Source organism: Mastomys coucha, unplaced genomic scaffold (genome assembly GCF_008632895.1).
Source record: "Mastomys coucha isolate ucsf_1 unplaced genomic scaffold, UCSF_Mcou_1 pScaffold9, whole genome shotgun sequence".
NCBI lineage: Eukaryota > Metazoa > Chordata > Mammalia > Rodentia > Muridae > Mastomys > Mastomys coucha.
Window position 1 is genome coordinate 73,216,238 of NW_022196915.1, and position 10,290 is coordinate 73,226,527.

The window sequence follows — 10,290 nt, forward strand, 5'->3', positions numbered from 1 at the left end:
CAGGCTCCTGTCAGCCAGCACTTGCTGGCTTCCACAATAGAGTCTGGATTTGATGATTGAATATGGGAAGGATTCCCAGCTGGAGCAATCTTTGGATTGTCCTTTTTTCAGTCTCTGCTCCATAGTTAGTCTCTACAACTCCTTCCATGGGTATTTTGTTTCCCCTTTTAAGAAGGAATGAAGTATCCACACTTTGATCTTCTTTTATTTTTTCGAGTTTCTTGTGGTTTGTGGATTGCACTTTGGGTATTCCGAGCTTCTGGGCTAATATCCACTTATCAGAGAATGCATACCATGTGTGTTCTTCTGTGATTGGGTCACCTCACTCCAGATGATATTCTCCAGATCCATCCATTTCCCTAAGCATTTCATAAATTCGTTGTTTTTAATAGCTGAGTAGTAATGAAGCACTTTTTAAAAGAAAAAGAACATAATAAATAACAAACAGTATATATTGAACTGACATGGTTAGGAATGTGTGAGTAGGCAATCTTAGCATGTGATTAATCTTAGAAAAAACCTTAATAGTACTCACCAGGGAAAGATACTGGCACTACAAGAAGTGCTCCTACATAAAGTGCTACTACATAAAGAAGTCCAAGAGCATGAACTTCCAGTAGGTTTGGGAATAACAAATAGACTAGGGATAATACAAAAAAGATACACTACTAGTAGTAGAATTACTAATAGAATTATGTATACTTAGCATTACAGAAATGAGAAACAAATGCACAATGATAACAAAGTATATTAAGGACACTCATCAACCTTAGAGCTCACACATGAAGATAGTCAATTTGGTGCCCTTCTTCTTCTTCTTCTCCTTCTCCTTCTCCGTCTCCTTCTCCTTCTCCTTCTCCTTCTCCTTCTCCTTCTCCTCCTCCTCCTCCTCCTCTTCCTCTTCCTCCTCCTCCTCCTCCTCCTCCTCCTTCTTCTTCTTCTTCATACTCACACATTCAAAAAAACTCTATTCCTGAATTTATTTAGGTGTGACAATTTCTATCCTATTTTTAGTTGACAAGTATTAACCATTTATTTATTTATGTCATTTATAGGGATCTGTGTTAAGTTTCTTGTGTACAACAACATTGTCCCCTTCTATCAAGTCCTTTGTAATGTCCTTTATTGATGATGGAACTGAAGCAGAATGTACTTGATTCTGAATTCAGCTGACTGTATCACTGTTGCAACATATAGTTTGATCTTATGTCCATCAAATTTTCTAGAACTGTAAGGAAGATCCAACATAGACACTGACAATCATTTTTCTGGAAGCATAAGTGGACATTTTAGCCTTTATATATACCCTCTGACACCACTCCTCAATTCTGTTTCTGGATCAGAGTAGGAATCATAGACAATATGCTAACAAATGGATATGGCGGTGTTTATCTATATAGTCTGCTATTTCCATCGTTACGATACAGCACTGGCTAGGGACTTATACTTCAGGAATTTATTTCCTCACAATAGAAGTTAAATGCTCAATATCAAGATGCCAGCATAGTCAATTTCTCTGAGGCTTGTACCCCAGAATTGGACCCCCACATGAGTGAGGGAAACTCTCTGACATTTCTTTGAAGCACACCAGTCTTTCCAGAGTCCCACCATTACCACTTCATTTAACCAAAATGACTTCCTTTTGTACAGGCACCCTGAGGATGAAATCTCCAACAGCACCATTTGGGTAGAAGCTCCACAAACAGTCAGCCCTCAATATTACCTCAATAAAGCTTCATTTATAAGATGTAGTGGTCTTAGCTGGAGCACAAAGAAAGAGACATGTGAAGATCTGGGGATGTGAAAGAACACATTCAAAAGAGAGAAAGAAGTCAGTGTGGTGCAAGGTAAGGGAAGAAAGGTTGGCTACAACCATCTGCCTTGTTGTGCAGGAGCTTAGCAACTCGTTTGGGACTTCTGTCCACTGAAAATTGGCCTCCCCTTTGTCTCCTAGAGTACATCAATGATCTACAAAATACTTGGGAGTCAAAGATCTCACAGTTTAAATATCGACAAGTTATTTTTCAGTTATGATCACAAAAAAAAAAAAAAATGGGCCAATTGCTCCCCAAATGAGAAACAAGTTTGCACACATTCATCACATATTTATGGAGAAGAGATAAAGGGAAAACAAAGTGAACATTTTCTTTTATGAGGCCTACAGTCTAAAAAGCAACAGAAAGACGTCAAGGAAATAGTCCTTTTGAAAGAAAAGGTAATCATCTACACTGAGCTTCCATTCGATGCAAGAGGATCTTTGTGAAGACTATAGCAAAGACACTTGACCTAGCATGTGGATTTGAAGAGGCTTTCTTTCTGTCCTGAATCCCTGAGAGATGCCAACGTGGTTAAATTTCTCTTTTTCCAGCGATAAAGCTGCCAGGATGGCCTTGCTCACTCGGGCCACAACCCCTGCTCTGTCTTCAACTGTTGGCCAGGGCTAAAATCTCTAAAGAAATTAGCTTCTGAAGATCCGAAGCCCCACAGAGGCGGTGCTTGCCTTCCTCTTCTTGTGTTCATCTTCTTTTTTGGTGGGGGGAGGCTTGAAGTAATTTTTAGTTTAAAAAACAAAAACAGCTTTCCAAGGGGGACAAAGTGAACTGAAGGTTAGAAGAAAGCTGGGTGTGGGCTTATCATAAGCTCTTATTCCAAAGACTAAAACTGAGAACTGAGCTTTTCTGAGGACTGACTGGATCATCAGAGGCACTCCTTGGTGGGATGGGCAGAGCTACCCTTGATCAATGGCATGGTCTACATGGGCTCTCAGGCAACCACCATGTGCTCAATGGCATAATTAAAACAATTTTTTCTTGGTGGGACATTAAATTAAGGAATGACACAGGAAGCCAAGACAGTGGATTATTCAGTTGGATTCTGAATCACAATCAGGAAATAGTATTTATCTGGGGCCACCATAATTTCATTTTTCTTGCAGCAAATTCAAAACAAGGTTAGGTTATTCTGGGGGTCAATCTCATGCCCAGTGCTCCATGCCTTCAAGATGAAGTTGTGCATGAAATTGGCATACTGTGTAGTGGTGGGATTGCCCATTGTGCTCTTGATGAGAATACCTTTTGTGTTCATCACAATGATGCCCTGCACTCCTTTCTGGCTCTGAAGCCTCTTGAGTGTTTCCTCCACCTCTGCCATATCGGACAGATCCAGCAGCTCCAAATCTCCTTGTGTTCTTTTGAAGGGACTTCTGACCTGTGTCTCTACCCTGGAGTTTAGACAATGTCATACCTAGAGTAGTGAAGATGCTGTATTCCTCCGCATGGTCACTTTCTGTGTCATTGCTGCTTCAGAAAACCAAATGGCCAGGGGAAATGTGTAAAAATGAAAACAGAACCACCAGATAAACAAATAGACATAGCAACAGCACATAACAGAAGGACATTGCCTGTGCCTGGCACTCCATTAGCTCCTCCTCCTCCCTCCCCACCAAGCTTCAGATGCCTGTCTTCGAGTCATCTCTATGGCTTTAGCTTTCAAAGCAACCCTAACAATTTGCTTTCTTCTGTGCACAGGTGTCTGGGGGGGGGGAATTATTCTTCGATCCTGCTTCCTCTTGTTTGATGATAACTGTTACATACCAAACTAGTTATTTCCTGCACACCTTTTCAAGCAACCAAGGCCTTTGCAGTCTCCTCTTTCTGGAATGGATTCCTTTGTGTCTTTTCCTGAAGAATTCAGGTTCAGCCGACAAACATGTCATTACCTTTGTTGTGTGATCCCAGGCTGCCCTTTTACTGGAAACCCTGAAGCATGAGTTCAGCCCTGCTCTGTGCCCTCACAACTCCCTCTCTTCTCTCTATTATAGTTTTCACTCCATTTTTGTCATTATATTGTAATTAGTGTTTGCAGATTGGTCTTTCCCCTCTAGACCATGACTGCTTGAGACCCCAGGTAATTATGTTGTATTCTCTGTGCCTCCACTGCGCTCAGTATCTGCCACTCAGTGGGTGCTGGAAAGTGTAAAAACGAGTTTGTTGATTACACGTGTTCCACACACATGATCGTTTTGTACGAATGTGGATAGGTGGAACTCAGGGATTGCAGCAATTCTGCTAATGAAAAGGGAGAGATTAATGTACAATGGTTGGGTGACACATTTGCTTTTTTTTTTTTTTCCTTTCTGACAATTGTTCAATCATCGCTCTCCTAAAACTGAGAAGAACACCTAACCCTGACAATTTCCCATCATCTAGCCCAGGTCAGCTGAAGAGTTTTGCTCTTACCAGTCAATCTACTTTGAGTCTAGGCTCAGACATCTTTGAGTTACAGAAAAGCGTTGGCTTAGGGGATATAGTCTAGTTAGCTCTGTGTTGCTGTGATGGAACACCAACCAGAAGGAACTTGGGGAGAAAACTTAGTCTTACAACTTATAGTCTCTTTTTGAGGGAAGCCAGGGCAGGAGTTCAAGGCTACAACCTAAAGGTAGAAACTGGCACAGAGGCCATGAAGGAATACTCATTATAAGCTTATATCCCCTGGCTTGCCCATCTTCCCCTGGCTTGCCCACCTTCCCCTGGCTTGCCCATCTTCCCCTGGCTTGCCCATCTTCCCCTGGCTTGCCCATCTTCCCCTGGCTTGCCCAGCTAGCTTTTTTTATATAGCACAGGTCTTCCTGCTCAGGGATGGTACTGCCAGAAGTGGGGTGTGCTCTCCCATATTAATCCTTAATTCAGGAAATGTGTCCACAGACACGCCCATAGGCCAATTTGCTGCAGGCAATCCTTCAATTGAGTTCCTCTTCTTGAGAAAAACTATGTCAGAATAGGTCTTTTTATTCTAAGAGGTCGAGAATCTAAAATAATTTAGGTCTCTTTGGATCACTTATCAATCATGCCATGAGCTTCCTTAATCTGACATTTTGATTACCAATGACCTGTTGGCGTGTAGTTTCCTAGGCTCCTTGGCACAGGGAAGTAGCATTGCCCAGGAGAGACAATGACATAGAAACAAGCAAAAGCAAGGCAAACATCCAGTTCTTTTGCTGCCTTTTGATGCGCGAGCCCCACAATAAAGGCTTTTTGCTTCTGTTTCATTATGTGACAGTCATAGACTGTAAACACTGTCGGGAGCAGAGAAAACAGTGTCTAGAAACAAATAAGAAAAAGTGAAGATGACGCTGGGAGTGCACACGCAGCTTCTGCTTTAGTAGTCTGTGGCCATGACAGCTTTTGCTCGCCTGAAGGTGCTGGGTGTGGGGTTCTTTTCTCTGTAATGATTGCTGAAACTGTGTGACTGTGGAATTTGCCTTCAAAAAAAAAAAATGCAGTGAGCATTTAATCGTTCAGGGTGTGAGGAACCACATTCTGTTCAAGTGTGCTTTCAGACCTTGTGTCCCTGCCCATTGGTGACAGTACTCCAAACACTTGTCTCAATTTTCAGATCAAAGCTGATGAAAAAGCAGACCTCGAAAGGCTTGAATTGCCTTCTGCATTTCGGCTCATCAGAAGAAAATACCTACAACCACTTGAAAGAGCTGCATTCTCCTTTTTTTTTTTTCCAGATAGCAAGTTCTGCTTCGTCTTTCTGCTTTGCTTATTTCTTACTCTGTCAATGTCATGTGCTTCCTGAGATGTATCTTTTAATTAATTATTCTTGCCTAAAATGGTCTGCTGTGGCTTGCTGTCAAGATGAGAATTCATATCAGTGAAGTAGGATCTGCCACGAAGGGGAATATCTTAGCCTATTTCAACACAAAATTAACCTCATTTACCCAATAATAACTTCAATTGATTTTTCAGATAAATCTTTTTTGTTGTTTGTGTTCTTTGAAGTTGCATGCTATGTGGGTTTTTTTCTACAAAGAGTAGGAATTCAGATGCATGAAAACACTGAATTATATACAAGCTAGACGCCTGATTGAGAAAGCATTTGGAGAGAATTCCAATGTTAGCAGCCAAATCCAGCAGAATAAACAAATCCCTTCATGCTTACTGTATGGGAGATCTTCGAAGAAACAGATCCCCGAATGCATGTTAAACATGGGAAGTTTTACACAGATTCTAATATTATCCATAACTATTAAGATAGTGTAAGAGGCTATAAATGATATAGCGAAGACATAGATAATGAAAACCAGTGAACATAGTATATAGGAACAAGCTGGGTGATAAACTCAAAAGTAAATCTCATGGCTTTCATGGCACCCCTTAAAAAACAATGGTCAGTTTTCAAAGTTAAAAGATTTACTAAACTGAATAGAACCAACCCTTCCTATGCTTTATAGAGTTACAATTTAGTCCTTTTGGAAATAAATTGAGGTATGAGGATTTGCATATATTTCTACAGTATTTTCAGTGTAATCCTTCAGGAGTAAGTATATTTTTTTTCCCTAAGAAGTGGAAATGAAGGTCATTCTTCTTTTATTCCAGGTACTAGGAACACAGTGATTGTGTGACTTTTTAGTTATCAGAATTGACTGCATGGTGTTGAAAAGTCATTGGGCTAGAAAGAAAGTATTCTAGGTCTTCAGTGTACTGCCATCATTAACTGGCTTTTCGACCTTGGGTTGGGGGTTTAAATAACTTTCCTTAACCACCTGGATATTATGTAAGATATTAGAGGCTGTTTTCGCTAGGATTTCTATGGTATGAAGCAATACTATGACCATGGCAAATTTTATAAAGGAAAACATTTCATTGGGGCTGGCCTACAATTTAGAAGTTTAATGCATTATCATTGTGACAGGAAGCATGGTAGCGTGCAGGCAGACATGGTGCTGGAGAAGGATCTGAGAGTTCTACATCTTGATCCACAGGCAGCAGGAAAAGAATGCCACACTGGGCAGACTTGAGCATCTAACCCCCTGGTGATGCACCGCCTTAAACAAAGCCACACCAACAAGGCCTCACTTGTAATAATACCCTATGAGCCTATGGGGGCCATTTTCATTCAAACCACCACAGAGGTCTGATGTCTGTAGAGATATTTTCTTTAGTCAATTGTTTTGTCCTTGGTGGATTGAGAGTGTAATGAACAGTAATGGCAATGAAGAGCTTGAGGCTGAATAGTTAGGAATGGATGATGTAGAGCTGGGGGTGAGGCTGCAGGAGAGACTTAGGAACCACAGGACCTCACCACAGGCTTGCTGGCTGTATTCAACTTTTTCTGTCACATTGCTTGATATGGGGTTGATGTACATGAAAGGGAAGCTTATTTACTCATGGATTTTTAGAGAAGGGCTTCCATTATCATTCTGTTAATGGTCCTTGACTGTGTCATAACAAGGCAGATAGCATTACTGAGGGACCACATTTTAGGGGAAGAAATCACATGGTAAGGCAGGAAGTGAGAATAATTAGCTCATCCTATTTTATTACAGCCCCTTTCTGCTTTCAGGGGAACTAACCATTGTAAAGTCCACTGATCCCTTTCTGTGGTGGTTTGAATATGCTCGTCCCACGGGAAGTGGATTTGTTAGGAGGTGTAGCTTTGTTGGAAGGAATGTGTCACTCTGTATGTAGATGGGCCTTGGAAGGCCCCTGTGCTCAAACTCTGCCCATTGTGAAAGAGAGACCCTTTTCTTGGCCACCTGCTGAAGGTGGCCTCTTCCTGGCTGCCTTTGGAACATGTCTAGCACCATGTCGGTCTGCATGATGCTTCGCACCATGATGATAATGAATCGAACCCCTGAAACTGCAAGCCTGCCCCAATGAAGTGTTTTTCTTTGTAAGAGTTGCCATGTCATGGTGTCTCTTCACAGCAATACAACCCAAACTAAAACACCTGAGAGTGGAATCCCAATTACAAGATCATCTTCCTCTCAGCTAGAGCTCAGTAACATCACTCGAGGAACCTGCATTTCTAGCACATGAAATTTTGGAAGACATACTCAAAACAATATTCAAACCACAGCACTGGCTTTGGGGGCACTTGACCCTGGAGGCTGAAGACAAGGCTGGAGTCATAGGCAAGAACCAAACTGTGCAATGTCTGATACTGTACAGTATAGGCTTGAGGTTTTATCATGTGGGTAGTGAGTCTCACTTTCTGTTATGTAACAGAATTATTTGGGGAGCTTATTAAATCTCACATATCTGCCTTCGAGCAACAGCATCACAATCCCAAATAGTGGGGCTAGGACACTATACTTTTGAGAATTCCCTCAGGTACTTCTAATGAACAAGACATTAAAGAGCAACTGAGAATGAGGAAGGCCCTGCAGCAAAGTGCTAATAGAACATGTGTATCTTAGAGAGACCGTTTTGCTAGGAGCATAGAGAATGGACTAGGGTTGTGTGAGCCTGGAGACAGGGGGGTGACTAAGGAGAGGCAGCCTCCCCCTCCTGCCTATATGTCTGACAAGAACTATATATGTCTTAGAAGAAAAACAGGAATATTTAAACTAGTGATCTATACAGTTGTTCTAAAAATTAAAACAAAAATACCCCAAATATTTATTTAAATGATGGTATCTTCCCACAAGAGAATGCTACATAAGCGAAAATAAATTATCTGCATGGATCTTACAAATTGAAGGTTTTAATTAATTTATTTATTTATTCATTTATTCATTTATTTATTGTGTGTTGTTGCTGTTGCTGTTGCTGTTATCTGAGACAGGCTCTCCCTCTGTATCCCTGGCCGTGCTGTAACTCACTATGTAGGCTGGACTGGCCTTGAATTTACAGAAACCTGTAATTCTATGCCTCCGGAGTACTGTGGTTAAAGGTGTTGCTTCACCATGTCCAGATCACAGATCGAGTTTTAATAGTGAAAAACTCAAGTAATATGAGAGCTTTAAAATGAGAGAAAAAAAAAATAAAGACTATCTACATAGTTTTTGAACCAGCAAAAGAATAGAAACACACAGTTCAGGACAGCATTTCCCAGTTGTTTAAGTTTGGAGGATGAGCTCACAAGGAAGAACTACAGCTTTAATGGTATTGGTAGTGTTTTCCTTAATAGTGATGGGGTTTATGTTTTGACTATGCTCTATAACATGTATTTGGCAACTAGTTTGAAAAGACACTGTGCCACATTTTCTTTTCTTTTATCATATTATATTTATTTACATTCCAAAAGTTGCCTCCCTTCCAGTCCACCCTCCCTGAGTTTTTCACCCCCTCCCCTTTATTCCCATCTGTGAGAGAGTGCTCCACCATCCACCCTCCCAAATACCCCCTCCTCACCTCGACCTACTCAGCCACCCCCACCTCATCCCCACCAGCATCCCCCTTCCCTGGGACATCAAGTTTCCACAGGATTAAGCACATCCTCTCCCACTGAGGCCAGACAAGGCAGTCCTCTGCTACACACATACTCAGGGCCACTAACCAGGCCATGGTTGTTGGCTTAGTCTCTGGGAGGTCTGAGGGGCCAGGGTTAGTTGACCCTGTTCTTCCTATGGGGTTGAAATTCCCTTCAGCTCCTTCAGTCCTTCCTCTAACTCTTCCATATTGGACCCCAACCTCAATCCAATGGTTAGCTGTAATTATGTACATTTGTCTCAGTCAGTTGATGGTAGAGCCTCTCAGAGGACAGCCTTGCCAGGCTCCTGTCTGCACGTACAATATGGCCTCAGTAATAGAGTCAAGGCTTGCTGTGCACACATGGAATCCATTCCAAGTTGGGCCAGTCACTCATTGGCCTTTACTTTAGTCTCTGTCCATTTTTGTCCTTGCATTTCCTTTAGACAGAGACAATACGCGCCACATTTTCTAGAGGTCCCATAGTATAATCGATGGTATTTAAAGAAGTGACACTGTGAGACATCAAAGTTTAGGTCCTAAGGATCCTTTCATAGAGAGAGTCCATGGCCTTCTGGAACACATACCCTGGAGGAAGCAAGCTGTCCCAGAACAAACTTACCTACCTTATCCTTGTGATAAGACCAGGTTAGCCAGGTGAAGTGATGGGGAGATACGATGGGGTTTGCCAGATAGTGCCAGTGGGAGTGCCAGGAGTAAGAGGAATGAGGTCACCATGGGTGAGTCTGCAGGTGACTTCAGCAAGCCACTCTCTGACTGTAACTGCATGAAAACCCCTGAGAGAGACCTGCCCATTGACCCTCAGAACAACGAGAAAAAAATAATTACTGCTGCTTCAAACCACAAAGTACAAGGTAGTTTGTCATGCAAGAGGTAAACATAACATTCTATGTCTGTAGGCTGTCTTGCATGCAAATATTGCACTTATTTTTCTAAAAATGAGATTACAAGTATGCATGGTTATCAGACATTTCTGACTTCAAACCATGATTCTGCCACCTCTAGGCTCTGTAACTTTGGAGAAATTACTCAACTTCTCTAAAAATGCATTTTCCCATCTGAAAAGTGA

The 10,290-nt window shown here is 41.7% G+C and overlaps 1 pseudogene; it reads right to left on the minus strand.

Annotated features, from left to right (window-relative positions):
• Positions 1 to 2,859: 2,859 nt before the first annotated feature.
• Positions 2,860 to 3,150, minus strand: LOC116084915 (annotated as a pseudogene).
• Between the last annotated feature and the right edge of the window lie 7,140 nt (positions 3,151 to 10,290).